This window comes from Mustela erminea, chromosome 11, assembly GCF_009829155.1.
Source record: "Mustela erminea isolate mMusErm1 chromosome 11, mMusErm1.Pri, whole genome shotgun sequence".
Taxonomy (NCBI): Eukaryota; Metazoa; Chordata; class Mammalia; order Carnivora; family Mustelidae; genus Mustela; species Mustela erminea.
In genome coordinates this window covers 40028385-40054663 of record NC_045624.1, presented here as the reverse complement: position 1 = coordinate 40054663, position 26279 = coordinate 40028385, and the positions used below count along the sequence as shown (strand labels likewise).

The 26279-nt window shown below is 39.5% G+C and overlaps 1 protein-coding gene and 1 long non-coding RNA gene across 6 annotated transcripts in view; one reads left to right on the top strand and one right to left on the bottom strand.

Annotated features, from left to right (window-relative positions):
* The window catches only part of LOC116569062, a 161512-nt gene that overhangs the window by 73142 nt on the left and 62091 nt on the right, over window positions 1-26279 (bottom strand). The gene's annotated exons all lie outside the window — the stretch shown is intronic.
* Window positions 18514-26279, top strand: part of LOC116569060 (probable G-protein coupled receptor 141) — a 51602-nt gene continuing 43836 nt past the window's right edge. For 2 of the 5 annotated variants that reach the window (XR_004276835.1, XM_032305026.1), the window contains exons 1-2: window positions 18514-18788; window positions 19703-20250. The gene's annotated coding sequence lies outside the window, so the exon portion shown is untranslated. Of the gene's footprint in view, window positions 18789-19702; window positions 22180-26279 lie in introns of those variants that run through there. The other 3 variants (XR_004276837.1, XR_004276836.1, XR_004276838.1) reach the window with 3 other exon arrangements.

Sequence of the window (26279 nt, the reverse complement as noted above, 5' to 3'; positions counted from 1 at the left end):
GCTTTGCATCTTAGTCAATGAGCAGATTCTCATTATTTATTTAGATTCATCTGGCAGTTATTCTCTGAAGAGCTCATTAAAGTAAATTATTCCAATATTATGTTCATTTACAGACTCACGTTATTTACCCTTAGGTTTATCTTCACATTTTTGCAGATCTTACCCACTACACATGTCTTGAATCTAGTCACATCTCTCCATCCCCACCACCACGAGCCTTGCCCACACTATCACTCTTCACTTAGATGAATAGAATTGCCTGGAAAGAGGGCTTTCCAACTCTGCTTTTACCTCCTCCACCTCTACTCCACAGTCCCCACAATGTTGTCTCTGCAAAGAAGTCTGCTGGGATTCTGATGAAGATTACATTGAATCAGTGCATCAATTTGAGGAGGATGGTTACCTTAAGAAATATTAAGTCTCTGGCCCATGCATGTGAATATCTTTGCATTTATTTAGGTCTTTTCTAATTTCTTTCAAAATATTTTACAGTTTTAACACTACAAGTTTTGCATTCATTTATTAATTTTACTTCTAGGTATGTTATTCCTTTTGATGTTATTGCAGATTGCTTGTTGCTGATGTATAGAAACACAATCAATTTTTTGGGTTGATCATCCAGCAACCTTGCTTAACTCATTTAATAGTGGATTCCTTAGGATTGTTCAGAGAAAAGATATTCCCTAGGGTCTTCTATATAAAGGATAATGTCATTTGAAACTAGAGATAGTTTTACTTCTCTCCTTGAATCTAGATGTCTCTCATTTCTTTTTCTTATCTAATTACTCTGTCTATGACCTCCAGTGCAATGTTGAATAGAAATGGTGAGAGTAGTCATCCTTGTCTTGTTCTTTATCTTAAGGGGTAAAGCCTTCAGCTTTTCACCATTAAGTTATGATATTCGATGTGAAAATTTTATAGAAGACTTTGATCAGATAGAGGAAATTCCCTTTTATTTCTAGTTTGTTGAATTTTTTTTTTCCATGAAAGGGTATTGGATATTGTCAAATGCTTTTTCTGTGTCTGTTAAGATTGACATGTGGTTATTGTCCTTTTCCCTCTCCATCCTTCAGATGATATCATCTCTGTTGATCTATTTTAGGGTTTTGCACAGTTTCTCTGGCCTCCTTCCCCAGGGAAAGTACAGTTGTAGCCAGTTCTCTTTGATTGAGCCCTGTGTTAAGCTTTAGGCTTATGATAACACCTAGCTGTTAGTCCCCACTGATTAATAACTGATTTCTCTATTGTTTTTGACAACACCTTCCGTGGTAAATTGCCCCACAGTCTGATCCAGTTAAAGCTGCGCTCTTTTGCAGGGGTAGTCTTTGAGGCTTGATTTATCTCAGGAGAGCTCTTCTTAGCTATCTTGTTCTTTGGTTTTCTCTGTTATACTTCTAGCTGCTCAACAATTTGTCTTGTTGTTATTAAGGAGACTCCTAATTGCTCACCTCTGAGAACTCTACTGCTTTCATTAATGCCCTTGGGCTTGAACTTCCCTATGCTCTGTTACAAATAAAGGGGTGCTTTTCCTGATTTCTTTATTTAAGCTGATATCGCCTGTCACTCGTCCTTCATTTACCTTGTCTTATATTTCTTCATAGCTCTTACATTGACCTGGCATTACATTTTATATGGGTTAATTTTATTGTCTATCTCCACCATTAGAATGTAAGCTCCTTGAGGGTAGACTAATGCTGTATACCTAGTTCTTAGAAGAATCCTTAGCATATAGTAGACACATTATATAATAGGTAAATAAGTGATGCAGTGAATAGTGAAGGAATAAATATCAATAAATACCACTATTAAACAGAAAAGGGAAACTTTATAGTGAAAGTCTAGCATTTACATAGAGATTACTATTAAGAAAACCTCTGAGGGACACCTGGGTGGCTCAGTTGCTTGGGCAGCTGCCTTCACCTCAGGTCATGATCCCAGCATCCTGGGATCAAGCCCTGCATCGGGGTCCTTGCTCAGCAAGGAGCCTGCTTCTCCCTCTGCCTCTGCCTGTCACTCTGTCTGCTTGTGCTTGCTCTCTCTCTCTCTGACAAATAAATAAATAAAATCTTAAAAAAAAAACACCTTTGATATTTATGATAACACAAAGTGTTAAGAAAATGAAAAGTAGAGTGGGATGAGCAGGTCTAATGTTCCAAATGAGGATAAACTAAAAAATAATAATGATGATAATACTAATGATGGTAACAATACAACTAACACAAACTAATGCTTAGAGTGGACCAAGCCCTATACTGTGCTTGGGTCCTTTATTTTATTTAATATTCACGATGATGCTTTGAGAGAAGTACTATTTTGTAGATGTGTATTGTGAACACAGAAATGTTAAGGAGTAAATGCAGGGCACAACTGGCAAATGGCAACATTTTGTGCCCAGATGGGACAGTTAGACTTCAGAACCTATTTTATTAAGTAAGCTATACTACTATGCCTAAACAGACATGACTTTTATGAATGGAGAAAATGGCTCCCTACACAAGTTCTTAGGGGTCCCCCATGTGTGATCTAGGGACTGCTGCTTTTCTGCACAGGTACCCACTGGGTTTGTATCACCTCCTGGTGAACATCCTGGTCTTTGTGGTGTTCACCACGTGGCTACTCCAGACTCCATCATCAATGCACTAATTCACAGGGCTAGAATCACAATGGTTAATGAGTCTGGAGCAAAAATGAAGACCGTGCTCATGGTACTCACTCTGTGTTGCATTTTATCTACAGTCTGGGAAGCCACACAATGCTGCTTGTGCCCAAGTGTTCCTTGTAGAGATTTTTACTCTCCATAGGATTTAGAACGAGACCCACGGATTCGATCCTGGGAAGATACTTGAAGTGGCATCCCATTGGCCCATTTTCAGCCTTTATATATCGATCTAAGCCTGCATGTACAGCCTCCTTTTTCCTCTTAAACCAAAGGAAGAGCACTAGTGTAGGAGGATGTATGCGAACAGATGTTCTGTAAGTGCTGTTTGCTAGTCATGATCAGGGCTGAGTTTCAGCACTGGTGCAGCCTCAGCTTAAACTGGTTGCCCCTATTGTCCCCAAAGCTGTTTCTCCTAACATGATTCTATTTTTACATCTCGTTAATATTTCCAACTTATATATTAACTTTGTGGCATGCAGGAACCAACTAAAAAAGCAAACAGGACACATGTTGCTTGTCCTCTCTAGAGTTCTAGTCCCTAACACTTGGGGCTAGAGCCTCCAGTGCAGAATAGTTTCTGACTATGTGAATGACCACTTGGGAAAATGCCTCAGGCTAGAGGAAGGGATTGCATGAGAATGCAGTAAGGAAACCGCATTGGGAGGCAGTGGTGTTTTAACTCTGAAGCATTAAAGAAATTGTTAGCTCTGGGGATAGAGTGAGGTAAAAACAATGTAAGTCCTGAAATCAGAGATACTAGGTTTAGAATCCTGGGTTTTGTTTGTCGTTGTTGTTGTTGTTTTTTTCACTTCAGTTGAATTCAGCAAACATGCATTGAGTGCCCATTGTATATTTAAGCCACTGCTAGGCACCAGTGACAGAGGTGAATAAACCATTATCCCAAAATGATAGAGTTCAAAGTCTAGTTGGGACAAATCACTTTAAAATAGGTAAAAATATACAAAAGGGTGTACTAGGTCTAGCACAAAGTTTCCTACTTATTTGAAATTAGATCAAGTTAATTGAAAGTTCTTCAGGCTTAATTGAATTTCTTCATCCATAAAATTGATGACCCTAATACTTTAAAAGATTATTTTAAGATTTGGAAAAGTATATGCATATATATGTGTGTATACATATGCACGCATATACTCACAGAAACAGAGAGAGAGAAAAAGAGGGAGAAAGAGAGAGAAAAAAATGGTAAGCAAATCCACATATTTTTTACCAAGATTCTCCTTTTGTTAACAAGGTTAAAAAACCTCTTGGAACTTGTGCTTTAAGTTGAAGACTGCAGTATTTTCATCTATTCTCTTCTGTTCCAACTACCCTGAAAAATGTAGTTTAAAAGAAATAATTCCTAACAGTGATGGAAAAACATGAAAGTCTGCTATCAGTGAAGCATAAGTCATAAGGCGTTGCAATGATGAAGGAATCTAAGCTAAAAGAATACAACCCAAAATACAAGTCGGAGACAAGTATCTCAGAAGGGATCCCTTCCTCCCCAAAGAGAAATTTTATTTAATTTTTAAAAAGAATTTATTTATGTATTTGGGAGAGAGAGAGAGAGAAAGAAGAGAGCATGAGCTGGGGAAGGGGCAGGAGCAGAGGAAGGAGAAGCAGGCTCCCCCCTGAGCAGAGAGCCCAGCACATGGACTCCACCCCAGGACCCTGGGATCATGACCTGAGCAGAAGGCAGTCACTTCAACAACTGAGCCACCCCACCAAAGAGAAATTTTAAAGTCCGATTCAACAAATGCAAACAAGAATCAGGGTAACTCATTAAAGGTCTTCCTTCAAAATAGCTAGGCTAGCCGGGCCTGCTGCCTCTCTGCTCACACTGCCCACCAGGAAGAGCCCTAGGGAGACTCTGAGATGGACCCAAAGGCAGAGCAAAGGCAGCGATAAGGCTGTACCTTCCGGGACAGCCAGGAATTAAAAATGGCAAAGGAACAAACAAGAGACACCAGACTTTACCCCTAGATTAAAGCCAAGGCATGAGTTCCTGCAGAGACATTTCTGAGGGAGGCTCTCAGAGAAGCATCTGGGTAATAGGAGAAATGGGGAACACTCTTCTAATCACTTAGGCTTCTGCACTCTGTCCAGCCTCATCCCCAAACTCCCCTCTCAAAAAAACAAAAAACAAAGCAAAACAAAAACCAAAAACCAAAAACCAAAAACCACAGTCCATAGCCAGGACTTCTAGTCACAGCAGGGAAATAACAATTTTTCTTTGGGGAAGAAAATACAGACTTGTGACCAACAAAGCGTTACGTTTAAACCCTCAACTCAAAATAGTAACATAGAGTTTTAAATTTTCAATTATTTCAAGAAAACTAATAACATGAAACAGAAGCACCAATATCATGAAAACACAAGAAATACATAAGGGTGCAGAGTTAATGGAGGGAAACGACAATAAAAAAAAACATTAACAAAAAAGGATTTGTAGCTCTTATAGATCAAGACAAGAGTTCTTGGAAATTAAAAAGAAAAGAGAAGATTGCAAAGTAGACATGAGAAAACACAAATTAGCGACCTAAGAGATGGAAAGAGGAGTCTCCCAGAACTGATTGCAGAGAAGAGAGTAGGCGGACACAGTTGCCAGAGGTCGGCTCTGACCGTATGTAGAAAAATTGTTGTCTGGGGCACTGCTACCACCAGCAAAGCTAGTATTCGCTTTGCATTTGAGAAGCTGGAGACCAAGCAGGGGTTTGAGACTCCAGTCAGGTTTTAGTATTAATATGGTTGGCTTTGCATTTCACAGAAATTCATTTTATTTTGCGTTATTTCCTTCTCCATGTTACGTTTTTATGTCTAAGATAATAAGTGTTTGAATCTGTTTGCCGATGTGAAAGGACCACCAGCCTCTACCATCCATTGTTCAAAATTCTTTTCTAAGGCCAGTGAAGCAATGTGTGAGATGGATGTGAAAGGCCTCCTGACATGGGCTGTTTCTAAATCTCTTCCAATGGGTGGCTATCTGTAAAATCAATATAATCTGGAACTTAAAATAACTTTCCTGTACCTGGTACCTGTTGAGGAAGGGAAAGCAAACTCAAAGTCTTGGCTGGGGTGGATAACTCATGATAGGTATAAAATGCAGATGTTGTGTTTTATTAGGGAAACTGTTAATTTTATTATCGCAACTCTGGACTGTTTATACCATGAAAAACTCATAGAAATGCTTGCCATAATTTCATAACTTACGGATGCCTCTGAAGATGTTATGGGAGTGTTATGTAAGATCATTAGAGCAGAGCTGGTTGGAGTGTGTGTCCCCAGTGAGCTACCTGCCAACTTAGAGACTTTTCTGAACCTACGTCCCCAAGATAGGTCTAATCTGAAAGAATGTTCTCTGATGTGATAAATATGTGCTTTCTCCCTGACTTTCCTTATGTGAATAAAGGTGATCTCTTTTTCTTCTGGCAAAGTTCTCTAAAATGACTATGGCACAGACAGTTTGAAAATAGATTTATTATTCATGGGAGCTGTGGATATCCAAAATAGGGGTCAATTTATTCTGGGACATCTTGAGCAAAGGAATGGGAAATTGCTTAGGGGATAGGTTTCAAAATCTCTAAAAGTTTAAGTTTTTAAAAGCCCATATTTAATGAGATAGTTTTGTTTATAATGATTCAGTTATGGTAAGAATTGTTGACTGGCTTAACGACACCTTAAAATTTAAAATGAGTGAGAATACAACTTAGAATTCATTTCAGAACAGTGTCCTTCAAAATTATAACTGGCTACGGCACTTGTCCTTGTAAGTAATCTGTAGTCACTCAGGCAAATTCCTGAGGAGCCTGGGAAATTTTATGCTCTGTGGCTGCCAAGAGAACAATCACGAAGCCCACTATGTACCAGTTGAAGAGATGAGTCTTTAAGTTAAAAAAGAAATTTGAAAAATATTAAGACCAGCATTCAGATGAGATGCTTATTCTGGAAAACATTTAAAAGGTTCTATCCAGTTTATATACTCAAAGACAATCCAGAGGAAAAACTTTTTTTTTTTTTTCCAACCAGGTGAATTTCAAAATATCTATACTTGTTCTCCCACAATCTTCCTGGGCAAAAAGAAAGAATGGCAGTGCTTTACTGAAATGTCTGAGGTGGCCCAAAAAGTTTAACAATGGATGGGTGCCTGAGTGGCTAAGTGCCTGCCTTCAGGTTGGGTCATGAGCTCAGGATCCTGGGATCAAGCCCCGCATCAGCTCCCTGCTGAGCGGGGAGTCTGCTTCTCTGGCTGCCCTTCCCCACGCCCAGTTGTATGCTCACCCCTTGCATAAAAATAAATAAAATCTTAAAAAAAAAAAAGTTTAACTGGGGGAGGAGTCAAGATGGTGGAGAAGTAGCAGGCGGAGCCTACTTCAGGTAGCAGGAGATCAGCTAAATAGCTTATCTAAAGATTGCAAACACCTACAAATCCAATGGGTGATCAAAGAGAAGAAGAGCAATTCTAGAAACAGAAAATCAACCACTTTCTGAAAGGTAGGACTGGCTGAGAAGTGAATCCAAAGCGACAGGAAGATAGACCGCGGGGGGATGGGCTGGCTCCCAGCAAGCGGTGGAGCAACGGAGCACAAAATCAGGTGAGCTTGGAGCACGGCCGGAGCCACAGAGACAGGAGTAATTGGGCGCTGTTTTCTGAGGGTGCACTGAGGAGGGGGGCCTGGGCCCTCGGCTCCTCTGGGCCGGAGACTGTGAGGCTGCCATTTTCATTCCTGTCCTCTGGAACTCTACGGAAAGCGCTCAGGGAACAAAAGCTACCAAAAGCGAACCCAAGCGGATTACTCAGCCCGGCCCCTGGTAAGGGCAGTGCAATTCCGCCGGGGACAAAGACACTTGAGAATCACTACACCAGGCCCCTCCCCCAGAAGACCAGCAAGAAATCCAGCCAGGACCAAGTTCACCTACCAAGGAGTTCAGTTTCAATACCAAGGAGAGCAGTGGAATTCCAGAGGAGGAGAAAGCAAAGCACGGAACTCATGGCTTTCTCCCCATGATTCTTTAGTCTTGCAGTTAATTTAATTTTTTTTCTTCTTTTTCAATTTTTTTTTCTTCTGCTAAATTTTTTTTAACTTTTGCCCTTTTATTTTTTAACGTTTTTAAACTAGATTATCTAATATATACATATTTTTTCTTTATTTTTTTTAATTGTTTCCTTTTTTTTTTTCTGAACCTCTTCTTATCCCCTTTCTCCCCCACCCCCACAATTTGGGATCTCTTCTAATTTGGTTAAAGCATATTTTCCTGGGGTCTTTGCCACCCTTTTAGTATTTTACTTGTTCCTTCATATACTCTTATCTGGACAAAATGACAAGATGGAAAAAGACACCACAAAAAAAAAAAAAAAAAAAGAACAAGAGGCAGTACCAAAGGCTAGGGACCTAATCAATACAGATATTGGTAATATGTCAGATCTAGAGTTCAGAATGATGATTCTCAAGGTTCTAGCTGGGCTCGAAAAAGGCATGAAAGATATTAGAGAAACCCTCTCGGGAGATATAAAAGCCCTCTCTGGAGAAATAAAAGAACTAAAATCTAACCAAGTTGAAATCAAAAAAGCTATTAATGAGGTGCAATAAAAAATGGAGGCTCTCACTGCTAGGATAAATGAGGCAGAAGAAAGAATTAGCGATATAGAAGACCAAATGACAGAGAATACACTTGATCTTAGCCAAAAGGCCGAGAAGCGATGACAGAGAATAAAGAAGCTGAGCAAAAGAGGGACAAACAGCTACTGGGCCACGAGGGGAGAATTCGAGAGATAAGTGACACCATAAGATGAAACAACATTAGAATAATTGGAATTCCAGAAGAAGAAGAGAGAGGGGAGCAGAAAGTATATTAGAGAGAATTATTGGGGAGAATTTCCCCAATATGGCAAAGGGAACAAGCATCAAAATCCAGGAGGTACAGAGAACCTCAAAATCAATAAGAATAGTTCCACACCCCCTCACCTAATAGTAAAATTTACAAGTCTTAGTGACAAAGAGAAAATCCTGAAAGCAGCCCGGGAAAAGAAGTCTGTAACATACAATGGTAAAAATATTAGATTGGCAGCAGACTTATCCACAGAGACCTGGCAGGCCAGAAAGAGCTGGCATGATATATTCAGAGCATGAAACGAGAAAAACATGCAGCCAAGAATACTATATCTAGCTAGGCTATCACTGAAAATAGAAGGAGAGATAAAAAGCTTCCAGAACAAACAAAAACTGAAAGAATTTGCAAACATCAAACCAGCTCTACAGGAAATATTGAAAGGGGTCCTCTAAGCAAAGAGAGAGCCTAAAAGTAATAGATCAGAAAGGAACAGAGACACTATACAGTAAGAGTCACCTTATAGGTAATACAATGGCACTAAATTCATATCTCTCAATACTTACCCTGAATGTTGATGGGCTAAATGCCCCAATCAAAAAACACAGGGTATCAGGATGGATAAAAAAACAAAACCCATCTATATGTTGCCTACAAGAAACTCATTTTAGACCCGAAGACACCTCCAGATTTAAAGTGAGGGGGTGGAAAACAATTTACCATGCTAATGGACATCAGAAGAAAGCAGGGGTGGCAATCCTTATATCAGATCAATTAGATTTTAAGCCAAAGACTATAATAAGAGATGAGGAAGGACACTATATCATACTCAAAGGATCTGTCCAACAAGAAGATCTAACAATTTTAAATATCTATGCCCCTAACGTGGGAGCAGCCAACTATATAAACCAATTAATAACAAAATCAAAGAAACACATCAACAATAATACAATAATAGTAGGGGACTTTAACACTCCCCTCACTGAAATGGACAGATCATCCAAGCAAAAGATCAACAAGGAAATAAAGGCCTTAAATGACACACTGGACCAGATAGACATCACAGATATATTCAGAACATTTCATCCCAAAGCAACAGAATACACATTCTTCTCTAATGCACATGGAACATTCTCCAGAATAGATCACATCCTCGGTCCTAAATCAGGTCTCAACTGGTATCAAAAGATTGGGATCATTTCCTGCATATTTTCAGACCACAATGCTCCGAAGCTAGAACTCAATCACAAGAGGAAATTTGGAAAGAACCCAAATACATGGAGACTAAACAGCATCCTTTTAAAGAATGAATGGGTCAACCAGGAAATTAAAGAAGAATTGAAAAAATTCATGGAAACAAATGATAATGAGAACACAATGGTTCAAAATCTGTGAGGCACAACAAAGGCAGTCCTGAGAGGAAAATATATAGCGGTACAAGCATTTCTCAAGAAACAAGAAAGGTCTCAAGTACACAACCTAACCCTACACCTAAAGGAGCTGGAGAAAGAACAAGAAAGAAATTCTAAACCCAGCAGGAGAAGAGAAATCATAAAGATCAGAGCAGAAATCAATGAAATAGAAACAAAAAAAATCAATGAAAATAGGAGCTGGTTCTTTGAAAGAATTAATAAGATTGATAAACCCATGGCCAGACATATCAAAAAGAAAAGAGAAAGGACCCAAATAAATAAAATCATGAGTGAAAGAGGAGAGATCACAACTAACACCAAAGAAATACAAACAATTATAAGAACATACTATGAGCAACTCTATGCCAACACATTTGACAATCTGGAAGAAATGGATGCATTCCTAGAGACATATAAACTACCACAACTGAACCAGGAAGAAATAGAAAACCTGAACAGACCCTTAACAAGTAAGGAGATTGAAACAGTCATCAAAAATCTCCAAACAAACAAAAGCCCAGGGCCAGACGGCTTCCCAGGGGAATTCTACCAAACATTTAAAGAAGAACTAATTCCTATTCTCCTGAAACTGTTCCAAAAAATAGAAATGGAAGGAAAACTTCCAAACTCATTTTATGAGGCTAGCATCACCTTGATCCCAAAACCGGACAAGGACCCCATCAAAAAAGAGAACTACAGACCAATATCCTTGATGAGCACAGATGCAAAAATTCTCACCAAAATACTGGCCAATAGGATTCAACAGTACATTAAAAGGATTAGTCACCACAACCAAGTGGGATTTATTCCAGGGCTGCCAGGTTGGTTCAACATCCGCAAATCAATCAATGTGATACAACACATCAATAAAAGAAAGAATAAGAACAATTTGATACTCTCAATAGATGCTAAAAAAGCATTTGACAAAGTACAGCATCCCTTCCTGATCAAAACTCTTCAAAGTGTAGGGATAGAGGGCACATACCTCAATATTATCAAAGCCATCTATGAAAAACCCACCGCAAATATCATTCTCAATGGAGAAAAACTGAAAGCTTTTCCGCTAAGGTCAGGAACACGGCAGGGATGTCCATTATCACCACTGCTATTCAACATAGTACTAGAAGTCCTAGCTTCAGCCATCAGACAACAAAAAGAAATTAAAGGCATCCAAATCGGCAAAGAAGAAGTCAAACTATCACTCTTCACAGATGATATGACACTATATGTGGAAAACCCAAAAGATTCCACTCCAAAACTGCTACAACTTGTACAGGAATTCAGTAAAGTGTCATGATATAAAATCAATGCACAGAAATCAGTTTCATTTCTCTACACCCACAACAAGACAGAAGAAAGAGAAATTAAGGAGTCAATTCCATTTACAATTGCACTCAAAACTATAAGATTCCTAGGAATAAACCTAACCAAAGAGACTAAGAATCTATACTCAGAAAACTATAAAGTACTCATGAAAGAAATTGAGGAAGACACAAGAAATGGAAAAATGTTCCATGCTCCTGGACTGGAAGAATAAACATTGTGAAAATGTCTATTCTACCTAAAGCAATCTACACATTTAATGCATTTCCTATCAAAATACCATCCATTTTTTTCAAAGAAATGGAATAAATAATCCTAAAATTTATATGGAACCAGAAAAGACCTTGAATAGTCAAAGGGATATTGAAAAAGAAAGCCAAAGTTGGTGGCATCACAATTCCGGACTTCAAGCTCTATTACAAAGCTGTCATCATCAAGACAGCATGGTACTGGCACAAAAACAGACACATAGATCAATGGAACAGAATAGAGAGCCCAGAAATAGACCCTCAACTCTATGGTCAACTAATCTTTGACAAAGCAGGAAAGAATGTCCAGTGGAAAAAAGACAGCCTCTTCAATAAATGGTGTTGGGAAAATTGGACAGCCACATGCAGAAAAATGAAATTGTACCATTTCCTTATACCACACATGAAATTAGACTAAAAATGGATGAAGGATCTCGATGTGCGAAAGGAATCCATCAAAATCCTTGAGGAGAACACAGGCAGCAACCTCTTCGACCTCAGCCGCAGCAACATCTTCCTAGGAACATCGCCAAAGTCAAGGGAAGCAAGGGCAAAAATGAACTATTGGGATTTTATCAAGATCAAAAGCTTTTGCACAGCAGGAAATAGTGAACAAAACCAAAAGATAACTGACAGAACGGGAGAAGATATTTGCAAACGACATATCAGATAAAGTGCTAATGTCCAAAATCTATAAAGAACTTAGCAAAACTCAACACCCAAAGAACAAATAATCAAATCAAGAAATGGGCAGAAGACAAGAACAGACATTTCTGCAAAGAAGACATCCAGATGGCCAACAGACACATGAAAAAGTGCTCCATATCACTTGGCATCAGGGAAATACAAATCAAAACCACAATGAGATACCACCTCGCACCAGTCAGAATGCCTAAAATTAACAAGTCAGGAAATGACAGATGCTGGCGAGGATGCGGAGAAAGGGGAACCCTCCTACACTGTTGGTGGGAATGCAAGCTGGTGCAGCCACTCTGGAAAACAGCATGGAGGTTCCTCAAAATGTTGAAAATAGACCTACCCTACGACCCAGCAATTGCACTACTGGGTATTTACCCTAAAGATACAAACATAGTGGGGCGCCTGGGTGGCTCAGTGGGTTAAAGCCTCTGCCTTCAGCTCAGGATGGAGCCCCGCATCGGACTCTGCTCAGTGGGGAGCCTGCTTCCTCCTCTCTCTCTGCCTGCCTCTCTGCCCACTTGTGATCTCTGCCTGTCAAATAAATAAATAAAATCTTTAAAAAAAAAAAAAGATATAAACATAGTGATCCGAAGGGGCACGTGCACCTGAATGTTTATAGCAGCAATGTCCACAATAGCCAGAGAATGGAAAGAACCTAGATGTCCATCAACAGATGAATGAATAAAGAAGAGGTGGTATATATACACAATGGAATACTATGCAGCTACCAAAAGAAATGAAATCTTGCCATTTGCGACAACATGGACGGAACTAGAGCGTATCATGCTTAGTGAAATAAGTCAAGCAGAGAAAGACAACTATCATATGATCTCCCTGATATGAAGAATTGGAGATGCAACATGGGGGGTGGTTAAGGGGGTAGGAGAAGAATAAATGAAACAAGATGGGATTGGGAGAGAGACAAAGCATAAGAGACTCTTAATCTCACAAAACAAACTGAGGATTGCTGGGGGGAGGGGGGTTGGGAGAGGGAGGTGGGGTTACAGACATTGGGGAGGGTATGTGCTATGGTGAGGGCTGTGAAGTGTGTAAACGTGGTGATTCACAGACCTGTACCCCTGGGGATAAAAATGTATTATATGTTTATAAAAAATAAAAAAAGAGAAAGACAACTATCATATGATCTCCCTGATATGAGGAAGTGGAGATGCAACATGGGGGGGTTAAGGGGGTAGGAGAAAAATAAATGAAACAAGATGGGATTGGGAGGGAGACAAAGCAAAAGAGACTCTTAATCTCACAAAACAAACTGAGGGTTGCTGGGGGGAGGGGGGTTGGGAGAGGGAGGTGGGGTTACGGACATTGGGGAGGGTATGTGCTATGGTGAGTGCTGTGAAGTGTGTAAACCTGGCAATTCACAGACCTGTACCCCTGGGGGAAAAAATACATTATATGTTTATTAAAAAAAAAAAGTTTAACTGGATCAAGGTTCCAATGATTTGAAATCTTCAGCAGTCTGAAGATGGATAAAACTTGGTCTTATATAACACTCTCTAGAATTGCTTCAACATTTGTTTGTTCTAGAACTCTGTGGCTAATTACAATTGTTTCTATTAATAACAGAAGTTCACAAAGTACGGGTCACAGGGCAAATCTGGCCTGCTGCCCGTTTTTATAAATAAAGTATTATTGGAAGACAACAATTTGTGTATTTTCTCTGACTGCTTTTGACTTAAAACGTTTTTAACTCCTATCTAGAGCATCGCATAACATGACACAAGCTTCCTGAAGATGCTTATCTAAATGAAGGCACAAGGGGGGTGTACATAATTGTGCTACAAAATATGAATGAGTGTATCAGTGTGGATAAAACTCAAACCAAAGTAAACTCTGTTGTGAGCCCAGCCAAGCAAAGATCCTAAAGCCTGCTGGGTCACTACTGTCTAACCACCGGAGACACTGACCATGTTATGGGGTGTGCCCACAGATATCCCAGTCCATCGGCCCCACAGCTGTAAGAGGTTTAATCCTCTGTCCATCAACTTGGTTGTCAAGAAGCATCAGCCGAGACCAGTTCACACCACTGAGGAGATGCTCCTTGGGCTGCAGCAGGAACCCCGACATCGTGAGCATTATTTTTCACCAAGTCCCACCCAAGCTGGTGAGTGACGGTCCTTTCTGCACCATCACCATCAGGATAAATGCTGACCAGGACCGAGAGCTATCATTTAGATTTGTATTTTCAAAGAAGGCGGAATATTTAATAAATAGAAAAGAAATGTGACTTAGCTCAGAATGGAGGTGTAGTCTGATAGGGAGCTCCAGTTTTGTGTGGAGCTGGTAGATCTTAGAGTCTTGTTTTGAAGGGACATGCAGGGTGACTCAACATTCCCGCTCCCTGAGCGCTGAGGAGTTTTCTGGAACGTGGGATTTCCATGCTAGAGCTAGGCAAGTTTTGGGCAAACCAAGAAAAATTAATTACCCTGGGGCCATCGCTCTTCAAAGGAAAATTGTGGAGCAGAGTGAGGTCAGCATCAGGGCGGTGTGACCTGTTCCCCCACCCCACCCCCCAGCCTCCCTTTTTATTTACAACTAACTGGGCATCCGGAACCGAACAAAAGTGCCTCCGCACAGAACACCAGGACGCCTGGGGGATCCACCCACGTGCGCATCCGAAAGTGGGTCGGGAGGACCTCCGAGGACGCTGTGTACCACCCCCACTTGCTGCTGTCGGGAAAGAGGGAATCTGGAGAGTACGCAGCTGGGCGCTCTCGGGAAATAGAGAGTTTGGGGAGGACCAGCCCGCCTGCTGGGAGAAACCGACAAGTCTTTAGAGCGAGACACAGACAATTCTGCAGTCAGAGGACAGGGAGGAACGGCTGAGGCAGCCCCACCCCTAAGAGCCAACATGGCACCATGCTGGGATCGTGCTGGTGGCCGCGCAGCCACCACCAGTCCCGCGAAGGAGGCGGCAAGTCTAAGTGTGGAGCGTGGACAGCGCGGGAAGGGTAACCAAAAACTTGTGCTATAGCACCACCTTCTGGACATGAGAAGAAAAGCTTCTGATTGCCCGCCTGTTGAACCGTTCGAATCCAAGTTAAGGGCAGCCTTCCACAGAAAGGAGTTTCTAAATGTGACAGCAGAGGCACATTTCATGAAACATTATGAAAAGTCATAGTAATATGGTGTCACAAAAAGAAGACAATTCTTCAGCTACTGAATTCAAGGACGTCGAATACTGCAATCTAATCGATAAAGAATTCAGAATTGTTATGGAGAAGAAACCGGTGGTTGCCAGAGGAAAAGGGAGGTGGGGATGGGCAAAATAGGCAAAGGGGAGTACAAGATACAGGCTTCCGGTTACGGAATGGGTAGGTCATGGGAATAAAAGGCCCAGCATAGGAAACAGAGTCCATGATATCGTAATAGCGTTGTATGGTAACGATGGTGGCTAGACTTTTGAACACAGCATAACTCACAGAGATGTTGAAACACTGTGTTGTACATTCGGCACTAATGTAACATTGTGTGTCAACTACTACTCAGATAAAAAATTTTAAAACAAAAAACAAAAATCCTCAAGTAGCTGTTATGAACAAATTCAATAAACTACAGCAAATGCAGAATGGCAATTAATTCAATAAGCCCAAGAATAAAATTAATGAACAGAAGGACTACTGTCCCAAAGAGATCGAAGTTATTTTTTAAAAAGCCATGAAACAGGGTCACCTGGATGGTTCAGTGGGTTAAGGCTCTGCCTTTGGCTTGGGTCATGATCTCAGGGTTCTGGGATTGAGCCCCACTTTGGGCTCTCTGCTCAGCGGGGGGCCTCCTTCCCCCCCTCTCTCTGCCTGCCTCTCTGCCTACTTGTGATCTCCCTCTGTCAAATAAATAAATTAAAATCTTAAAAAAGCCATAAAACAGAAATTATGGAACTGAAGGAGTCAATAGGTAAGACGAAGAATGCATTAGAAAGCTTTGGTAATAGGGCAGAGCAGATGAAAAAAAGAATAAACAACCTAGAGGATAGGAATTTAGAAATTATTCAGGTGGAAAAGGAGAGAGAATTACAATTTTTAAAAAGTGAAGAAATCCTACGAGAACCATTAGACTCTTATGAAAGTCAATCTAAGAGTAAAGTGTGACTAGTTAATAATACTCTATTGCATGTTTGAAAATGGCTTAAAGAGTAAATCTTCAAAGTCCTCATCACAAGAAAAAAAAACTTTTGTAACTATGTATGGGATAGAATGTTAACTAGACTTTTTGTGGTGATCATTTCACAATATGTACAAATATCAAATCATTATGTTGTATATCTGAAACTAATAGAATGTTATATGTCAATTATAACTTGATAACAAATTTAAAAATAAAAAAAAAGTAAAATCATGAATGATGGTATTAGATAAACCCAATTCATATTTAAGTTTTCTTATAAGAACACCCAATTTAGCTAGCTATTTAATTGCCTGAGATGACATGTAAGAGAAAACAAATATATATAATTATATGTTTACAGTTATGTATTTAATATCATTATAGCATGTTAAAACCTTGCAGTCCTCGGGGCCCCTGGGTGGCTCAGTCGTTCAGCATCTGCCTTCGGCTCAGGCCATGACCCCAGGGTCCTGGGATCAAGCCCCGCATCAGGCTGCCTGCTCAGTAGGAAGCCTACTTCTCCCTGTCCCACTCCCCCTGTTTATGTTCCCTCTCTCTCTGTCTCTCTCTGTCAAATAAATAAATAAAATCTTAAAACAAAACAAAACAAAACCTTGCAGTCCTATCCTAATCCATATTATTAATGGGAGATCAATTAAAATTAATTTAGTGTTGACAGTTTAGCAATCTGGATGACTGTTTCTAGTAATGGGGAACTGGAGGAGCAACTGTAGGTATTTACTCATTTTACTTACATTTCCAGGAAAGAAGAAGCAGAGGTTCTTTATATGCTCCACTTTCTGTATTGGCCATAGAGAGAGAAGTGTGAGTAAGTGAAAATACAGTGTTTCATACCTCTCAATCAAATTCTCATGCACAGATAGGACACTTTTGGATGTGACATTAAAGACTACATCTAGTGGACATAATGATGGCCCTATCTTACAGGGTTGCCTGAGGACTATATAAGATAATGTAAGGAAAATATTTATTGGAGGCATAAATATTCAACAGATGCTAGCTAATAGGGTTATTAATCATAATCATTAAAGCACCTCTAACATAATACCAAGTTAATACAGTATTTGTTAACAACAGTCTTGGGAAAGTTACCACAATATTTCTGAGTTTTCTTTCCCATCTATAAAATGAGACCAATGACTGCTACTCTCAAGAATTGCTGAGGGAATAATATTTTTTAAAATTATGAAATTCTTATTTATTTATTTAAGATACATCTGACATATAACCTTATGTTAGTTTCAGGTATATAATATAATGATTTACCATTTGCATATATAGTGAAATTATCAGCACAATAATTCTAGTTAACATCCATCAAACATGGTTACAAGTTTTTTTCTTGTGATAACTCTGAAGATTTATTCTTCTAGTAACTTTCAAATATATAATACAGTATTAACTGATTTCAACATCTGTACATCACATCTTCAGGGCTTATTTATTTTATACAGAATTCTTAATATCAGCCTGGCACATAGTAAGCACCTATACATCCACTGATCCAACAATCCAAACATCCATCTATCTACCCACTAAGCAAATATTTATTGAGCACATGCAAAGTGTTTTTGTGCTATTATGCTAAGTGTTCGTCAGTCATTGTAGATAAATCATAGTCCCTAATTTCATAGACTTCATTTCCTGTTACACTGTAAACAACATGTGGATTTTGACTTAAACATATGACTTTATTATGGTAGATAAATCAAGGTTTTTATTTACAAGTTGGGAACGATAACAAATGAGAGAGCGTGTGTGAATGGGAAGACTTGTGTACCATGGCAAAGGAACTCAAAAATAAAGAGATATCATCTAGTAGAGTACTGATCAGTATATTAATAAACTCATCCTCTAAGGGGTGCCTGGATGGCTCAGTAGGTTAAGCATCTGACTCCTGATTTTGGCTCAGGTCATGATCTCAGGGTAGTGGGATCGAACGCCATGTCGGGTTCCATGCCCAGCAGGGAGTCTGCTGGACATTCTCTCTCTCTCTCTTTCCCCCCACCTGCTGGCATGCACACACACTTTCTCTCAAACAAACAAACAAAAAAACTTTAAATAAATAAATAAATTCATCCTCTAAGAAAAAATGCACTGTAGAGGTGCAGTAACCAAAATGAGGACTGAGACATAAGTGTTGAGTAAACAGGAAAATATGGGATGATTTTTTTTCTTTTGATGAAAACGAAACTTCAGTGGCAGCTAAAGTAAAGGCCCACTGTAACTGTCTCGTAAGTTTCTCTGGCAAGAGCTGGCCATTCTCAGGAACTGTGAACTTCTCACTTGAGAAGTAAGGGTTAAGGAACCCAGGAAACCATCAGGGATGATGAGCTCCAGGCGAGAGCTCAATCGGGCATGGAGGCTACCTGGAACAAAAGAAGTCAAATCCACCCTTCACTACAAAAAGCAAGCACAGAGTCCTCAATGGGAGACAAAGCAAAATAGTCAAGAGGCAAGCATATTTAGGAATGGAAGGTAAGCAAAGATATTAAGGTTAAGGTCAAGAGAAAAATGTCTAAAGCTATTTCTGTAAAAGGATCAGGATGCTTAAAGCTTATAATTAGGTGTTGGCTTGACTTAACCCGGAATAAAGTTTTTTCCCTGGTGATTCAGTTACTAGATTGATGTGTGTGTAAATTACTCGTGAATAAATACAAGGAATTGTTCCCCTGTGTGTGAACTTCCTAGGTTATAATATCATTAGATTTCTTCTCTCTAGGAGTGTGGTCTCCCAAAGTGCCGGGGCTCCTGCTCCGCTTCTGGAAAAACAATTCATTGCTTTAAGAATAGAAAACTTGAGTCCTGAGAATTACACAGGCCTTGAATCTAGTCCTTTGCTGGGAGGAAGTATAGATCTGAGGTGCCTTCATGTTCCTCCATACAATTCGTTTGTCAATCCTGCGTACTCTGGAGGAGCCAAGTGAGTGCCGTCACTTATTCTGGCAACACTTTAGGGTGGAGCCCGAGTTTATACATCAGGACATCATCATCATCACCGTCATCCTTGTTGTCAAAGCCATCTCCATCCCTTGTAATGATATTTCTTTACAGGTGACAATTTTTAAAAATTTTTTAATATAGATTTTTAATACATTTTTAAAATAAATTTTTAAAAATTCTGCCATAGAGGCACAAGCATTATCTCACTGTCTTAACTGGTAAAATGAGGCTCAGTGAGCCTATGTGGTCTAAGGACATCTAGTTTACTAGGTAAAAGAGAGGAACTTGAATGCAGCTGAATTTCCACATCTTTGCATTCTACTGTGAATGCAGAGTCCACATGTTAATTCATGTGGCTGGAAAGTTAAGTTGTGACAGGGATATTTGCCCAGGTGACCCAAATGAAGGTGAGCAATATCCATTGACACAGATACGTGGTTTTTATCTAGGCATTTGGCAAGGTTGCTGTCGGCAATACCAGCATTCTGCAAACACAGGCTGTATGGCATTTGGAGAACATTGCCGAAGGACACTCATGAACAGACTGGTGCTCAAATGAAAACTTTTGGAAGGGTAGAGACCTTGAACTTCCGTTCTGTTGGACAACTTGAATGAAAGGTACAGTGGTCATTTTTAGGATCTAAAAAGTTCTGAAAAACCCTGGAGCAAAATAAAATTTAGTGAAGATCAATGCACAGGTCTTCTCTTGGTTCCAAAAGCACAGATGGGAGGAGATATGGAGGCAATTCTTTTTTAAAAAAAAGCACCACATAAAGAGATATCATTTCATAGGTCTGAGTACAACGAAGCATATGCTGCAGTTTCTGGATGAACCCCTAAGAAGAAAGAATTTAATAAACTGAAGGATATTGAAAGCAGAGAGGCCAGCAGGGTGGATGGACTCAGAGCCACACCACACAAGAACATTCTTTTAACAGATCACAGCCCCAGGCTTGGAGAAGAGAAGACTCCAGCTGGATAAGGCAAATGTCACCAGGTACTGGGAGGACTACTGTGTAGGAAAGGGATGAAACATTTTCTCTGTGGCTATAAGGGGTGGGGGGTGGAATTCAAGATGTGGGTAGATAGTAGGGTAAGACATTTCAGCTTGCAAGCAGTGAATCATTTTAAATGTTAGTACTGTCACAAGAGGAGCAGGCAGACTGGGTGATTACTTGGAGAGGTGTTTCCAGTAACAGTGGGGATCTTCAAACACTGCGATTCTGAGCTTCACAGATCCTTCTCCTGCTCTTTAAATATTTGACATGATGTCATCCCCAGCCTCATTTTTACACAGGGTCCCAGTATCGGAAATCATTCCTTTTATGTGCTTAAGATGATTCTGAGTGCCAGCAGCAGAGTTCAAGTAGAGTTTTCTTTGCATATTGATACAATAGGTAAGAGCAGGAGGCTCACAAATGCCACACGCAAGTTTGTTCCAAACGAGCTCCCAAAACGGATATGAGGCTGATTGTTTTGGCACTTATTTCATTGGGGATGAAGCCCTGGCCAAGCGTATTTCAAAGTAAGGAAGAGGATGTGTTAGCATCAAACCTAGGAAAAGGAGCAGTAGCAGGCAAGTAATTTGGAAAAGAGAACACGCCATTTAAAGCCCCCAGGGAGAAAGAATGTTGGCTGAAGTCTTACTTGGAAACAATAGAACTGTGAAAACAATTAGTGTTGAACAACGTATAGCACTGCAATTCCAGCATGGGCCTTTTTTAAAAACAAACTTTTCTTGTTTTAGTATAAGCTATAGACAGAAAAGTGCAAAAATTATAAGGGTAAAACCAGATGAATTACCACAAAGCTGGCACATTTGAGTAACGGCCGCTCAGATCAAGAGATAGCACAGAAGTCCTTCTTTCAGTCACGGCTCCTCCTTGTGACTTCCTGTATCAGTTTTGTCAGTATTTAAATTTTATATAAAATGTAATCACTCGTTGACTTCTTTGTGTCTGGCTTCTTTATATTAATACAGTGTTGTGCTCGCTTTGGCAGCACATATACTAAACTTGGAATGATATATTAATACAATGTTTGCAAAATTCACCCATGTTTTTGCATGCAGCATTACTTCATTCATTTTCATGGCAAGAGCAATCCTATACATTCCATATTTTTGTTTTTGTAATGTGTTTATTTTTGATTGACCTCTGGGATGGTCCCTATTTGGACTGTTCTACATACTTCTGTTATGAACATTCCTGTGACTACCCGGTACACACACACTTACGCATTTTCTGTTGGGTATGTACCTAGGAATGCAACTGCTGGTTCATGAGATGTTTTGTATTTTCAGCTGTAAAAATACAGCTCTAGTGTACTGCTTTTACACTCCCTCTAGCAGTGTATGAAGATTCTTTTTTTTTTAATTTTTATTTTTTATGAAGATTCTATTTATTCCACATCCTCTGCAACACTTGATATTCAGAGTCATTAAACTGTATTTAAATTTTAAATTTTAATTGTGAGGTATTAACTTCTATTTAAATTCCAGCTATCTGGTGTGTAGTTAGTGGCATTCCACTGCAGTTTTTATTTGCAGTTCCCAACTCACTAATATGTGTTTATTGGGAAATCTTTTGCAAACTGCCTGTTTGTGTATTTTGTATATACGACTTCATTGCATTATCTTTTTCTTGCTGATCCATATTTGATATAGTTTATGAACTATAAAAATCTGTTCCCACCCCATGATTTGCACTTTCACTGTCTTGATGATGTCTTTGCTGGGCATAAAAATCTTATTTCAATGTAGTTCAGGTTATCAGTATCTTTTTAGTGATTAGTGGTTTTTGTATTCTAAGAAAAAAAATTTCTTTCTCTATCCCGAGGTCATAAAAATACTCCTCTTCATTATCTTCAGAAGTCTTATTATCTTACCTTTCACATTTAGATCAACTTTTTAAAAAAGATTTTATTTATTCTTTTTTTTTTTTTAAGATTTTATTTGTTTATTTGACAGATAAGTAAGCAGAGAGGCAGGCAGAGAGAGGAGGAGGCAGGCTCCCCACTGAGCAGAGAGCCTGATGCAGGGCTCAATCCCATGGCCCTGTCATGGCACCTGCCAGCCAGGTGCCCCTAGATCAACTGTCTATCTGGAACTGATTTTTATGTATAGTGTGAGGTAAGGAGTCAAGACTTTTTTTTTCATTTGAATGTCCAATTGACCCAGACTCATTTATTGAAAAGATCATTATTTCCTCTGTTCTGTATTGCCACCTTTTTCTTTCTTTTTTTTTTTTTTTGTAAATTAAGTGTCCATATATGTGTGTATTAGTTTGTGGACTCAATCCTATTCATTGGTCTATTTATGTAGTATTATGCTAATACCATATTGTCCGAATTATTTTCTTTTTTAAGTTATCTTTTAAAAAACACAGGTTTTTTTATTGTTATGTTAGTTACCATATGGTACATCATTAGTTTTTGATGTAGTGTTCCAAGATTCATTGTTTGCATATAACATCTAGTGCTCCATGCAATACATGCCCTCCTTAATATCCATCATAGGGCTAACCTATCCTGCCCACCCCCTCCCCTTTAAAACCCTCATTTTGTTTCTGAGAGCCTACAGTCTCTCATGGTTCATCTCCCACTCTGATTCTCCCCCTTTGTTCTTCCCTTCCTTCTCCTAAATGTTCTCCATGCTACCCCTATGTTCCACAAATAAGTGAAACCATATGAAAAATGACTTTCTCTGCTTGACTTAGCATAATTTCCTCCAGTCCCATCCATGTTGATGCAAAAGCTGGGTATTCATCCTTTCTGACAGCTGAATAATACTCCATTGTATATATGGACCACATCTTCTTTATCCATTCATCTATTAAAGGGCTTTCCTTTCTTTCCACGGTTTGGCTATTGCGGACATTGTTGTTGTAACACTGCGGTGGATATGGCCCTTATTTTCACTACATCTCTATTTTTGGGGTAAATACCAGTAGTGTAATTGCTTGGTCATAGGGTAGCTCTATTTTTAATTTTTTGAGGAACCTCCACACTGTTTTCCCAAGTGACTGCACCAACTTGCACTTCCACCAACAGCGTAAGAGGGTCCCACTTTCTCCAGCCTCTCCAACATTTGTTGTTTCTTGCCTTGTCAACTCTTGCCATTCTAACTGGTATAAGGTGATATCTCAATGTGGTTTTGATTTGAATTTCCCTAATGGTTAATGACGATGAACATTTTTTCATGTGTCTGTTAGCCATTTGTATATCTTCATTGGAAAAGTGTCTCTGTTCATGTCTTCTGCCCATTTTTCTACTTGTTTTTTGGGTGTTGAGTTTGAGAGGTTCTCTAGAGATCTTGGATATCAGCCCTTTATCTGGTGTCATTTGCAAATATCTTCTCCCATTCTGTGGGTCGCCTCTTTGTTTTGTTGACTGTTTCCTTTGTTGTGCAGAAGCTTTTTATCTTGATGACGTCCCAAAAGATCATTTTTGGTTTTGTTCCCCTTGCCTTTGGAGTGGTGTCTTAAAAGAAGTTGCTGTGGCCAATGTTGAAGAAGTTACTGCTTATGTTCTTCTCTAGGATTTTGAAGGATTCCTGTCCAAATTATTTTAGATTTAAAATACATCTTGATACCTGGTGGGGCGCGTGGGTGGCTCAGTGGTTAAGCAACTGCCTTCGACTCAGGTCATGATCCTGGAGTCCCAGGACCAAGTGCCATATCAGGCTCTCTGCTCAGCAGGGGGTCAGCTTCTTCCTCTGACCTCTCCCCTCTCATGCTCTCTCTCTGTCAAATAAATAAATAAAATCTTTTAAAAACTCTTGATACCTGGTATTTTATTTTTTTAATTAATTCTATTTATTTTTCTAAAGATTTTATTTTTAAGTAGTATCTATAACCAATGTGGGTCTTGAACTTGCAACCCCGAAATCAAGAGTTGCATGCTCTTCCAAATGAGCCAGCCAGGCAACCCAATACCAGGTATTTCAAATCTTTCAATTATGTCCCTTTTTTCATTGTTTTTGACATTTTAGATACTTTACATTATCACACAAGGGTCAAATCAGCTTGTCAGTTTCCACAGAAATGCTTGTTTAAGTTTTGATTAGAAGTACATTGAATAGGGGTGCCTTGGTGGCTCAATCGTTGGGCATCTGCCTTCAGCTCAGGTCATGATCCCAGGGTCCTGGGATCAAGCCCTGCATTAGGCTCCCTGCTCGGCAAGAAGCCTGTTCTCCCTCTCCCCTGCTTGTGTTCCCTTTCTCACTCTCTCTCTCTGTCAAATAAATAAATAAAATCTTTTAAAAAAGAAAAAAAGAAGGAGTACATTGAATAGAGATAAAGCAAAAAATATACTCTTCTCTGTAGAGAATAGTTGGTTACCAGAGGAGAGGTGGGTAGGGGGATGGGTGAAATTGGTGAAGGGGTTTAAGAGGACACTTAATTTGATGAGCACTGAGTAATATATGGAGCTATTGAATCACTCAGTTGTACGCCTGAAACTAATATAACACTGTATGTTAACTACACTGGAATTAAAATTTTAAAAAAGAGAGAAGCATTGAATACAGGTAATTTGGGGGAGAAATGACATCCTCACAATACTGAATCTTTTTATCTGAAAGTAATATGTAGTCTTCCATTCATTGAGGTCTTTTTAAAATTATCTCAATATTATACAGTGCCCCACATAAAAGATTTACTGATCTTCCGAAAGATCATTTTAATGTTCTTTGATGCTAATTTAAATGGTATTTTACCTCGAATAGCCAAAGGGATATTGAAAAAGAAAGCCAAAGTTGGTGGCATCACAATTCCGGATTTCAAGCTCTATTACAAAGCTGTCATCATCAAGACAGCATGGTACTGGCACAAAAACAGACACATAGATCAATGGAACAGAATAGAGAGCCCAGAAATAGACCCTCAACTCTATGGTCAACTAATCTTTGACAAAGCAGGAAAGAATGTCCAATGGAAAAAAGACAGCCTCTTCAATAAATGGTGTTGGGAAAATTGGACAGCCACGTGCAGAAAAATGAAATTTGACCATTTCCTTACACCACACACAAAAATAGACTCAAAATGGATGAAGGACCTCAATGTGCGAAAGGAATCCATCAAAATCCTTGAGGAGAACACAGGCAGCAACCTCTTCGACCTCAGCCGCAGCAACATCTTCCTAGGAACATCGCCAAAGGCAAGGGAAGCAAGGGCAAAAATGAACTATTGGGATTTCATCAAGATCAAAAGCTTTTGCACAGCAAAGGAAACAGTTAACAAAATCAAAAGACAACTGACAGAATGGGAGAAGATATTTTCAAACGACATATCAGATAAAGGACTAGTGTCCAAAATATATAAAGAACTAAGCAAACTCAACACCAAAGAACAAATAATCCAATCAAGAAATGGGCAGAGGACATGAACAGACATTTCTGCAAAGAAGACATCCAGATGGCCAACAGACACATGAAAAAGTGCTCCATATCACTTGGCATCAGGGAAATACAAATCAAAACCACAATGAGATATCACCTCACACCAGTCAGAATGGCTAAAATCAACAAATCAGGAAATGACAGATGCTGGCGAGGATGCGGAGAAAGGGGAACCCTCCTACACTGTTGGTGGGAATGCAAGCTGGTGCAATCACTCTGGAAAACAGCATGGAGGTTCCTCAAAATGTTGAAAATAGAACTGCCCTATGACCCAGCAATTGCACTACTGGGTATTTACCCTAAAGATACAAACGTAGTGATCCGAAGGGGCACATGCACCTGAATGTTTATAGCAGCAATGTCCACAATAACCAAACTATGGAAAGAACCTAGATGTCCATCAACAGATGAATGGATAAAGAAGAGGTGGTATATATACACAATGGAATACTATGCAGCCATCAAAAGAAATGAAATCTTGCCATTTGCGACAACATGGATGGAACTAGAGGGTATCATGCTTAGCGAAATAAGTCAATCAGAGAAAGACAACTATCATATGACCTCCCTGATATGAGGAAGTGGTGATGCAACATGGGGCCTTAAGTGGGTAGGAGAAGAATAAATGA